A 1039-nucleotide genomic window follows, 5' to 3' on the forward strand; every position below is an offset into this window, starting at 1 on the left:
GAAACCCTGTACAGGGTCGCTATGGGTTGGAACCGACTCAACGGCACTTAACAACATGAGGGAGTATATGAGAATATGATAGTGGGCACTCGGCCAGCGCCCTGGGCAGCTGAGACTTGAGCTGCCACTTTATATTAAAGAGGATCTTTTCTTTCTTCCCAAACTGTAGAGGAGGATTTGCTTGTCAGATGCTCCCCGGCAGGAGCGTTTGCAGTGAACGTGAGTGAGGCCTGGAGAAAGGTGTCCCGGACAGAGTTCATTACACTTTTGCCTTTCAAAATATGCTTTATTTGTCGAGTTCTGACATGTAGATCGTAGTGTAGTGTAGACACTCAAACCACGCTTGTAGGTAGAGTTCTTGGAGTGTCCGCTCTAAAAGTGTGGTTGTGGCGAGCCAATCCCCAGTCGCAGGGAGGACGGTGCAGTCCTCGAAGGAGAGGTTGCACTTTTCTTTGTTTCATCCTGGCCTTCGTTTGGAGAGAGAGCATTGATGAGATAGGAATCTGATCCCAACCCAGCCATGGAGAAGTGACCCACGTCCAGACTCTGCAGGTGGAATCAGGCTTGGGGTGTGATTGTATTGTTAGTTCACACTGCTGAGTTTCGCTAATATACACGTTCATGTGTATTGTAGATTATGAAATACAAGTTTTAAGAAGTCACATTCCTCCTGTGAGCACTGGGATGCAGGCCCTTCCTCCTTCCAAGGGAGTGTCTATATTCAGAGCCTTCCTCGTGTGCTCACTCAACACACCACCACCCGGGCCCCGGGGCCGCCAGAATGCTGACGGTTCACGGTTCTCTGGGCACCGCAGTATGACACAGAGAGATTTCAAGGTGGCCATCCCTTATATTCCAAAGCATCAACATACTCAGTCAAGTTGTTCCTTCAGCATTTCTGAACTGCTAGTTCACTATGGTGTTGGGTATTCTCTATGATGCCTTCAAGCCAGATTCAAAAGAGGCCGTGGAACGAGGGATATCATTGCTGATGTCTGATGGATCTTGGCTGAAAGCAGAGAATATCAGAAAGATGTTT

Source organism: Chrysochloris asiatica, unplaced genomic scaffold, assembly GCF_000296735.1.
Source record: "Chrysochloris asiatica unplaced genomic scaffold, ChrAsi1.0 scaffold00041, whole genome shotgun sequence".
In the NCBI taxonomy this organism is placed as follows: Eukaryota; Metazoa; Chordata; class Mammalia; order Afrosoricida; family Chrysochloridae; genus Chrysochloris; species Chrysochloris asiatica.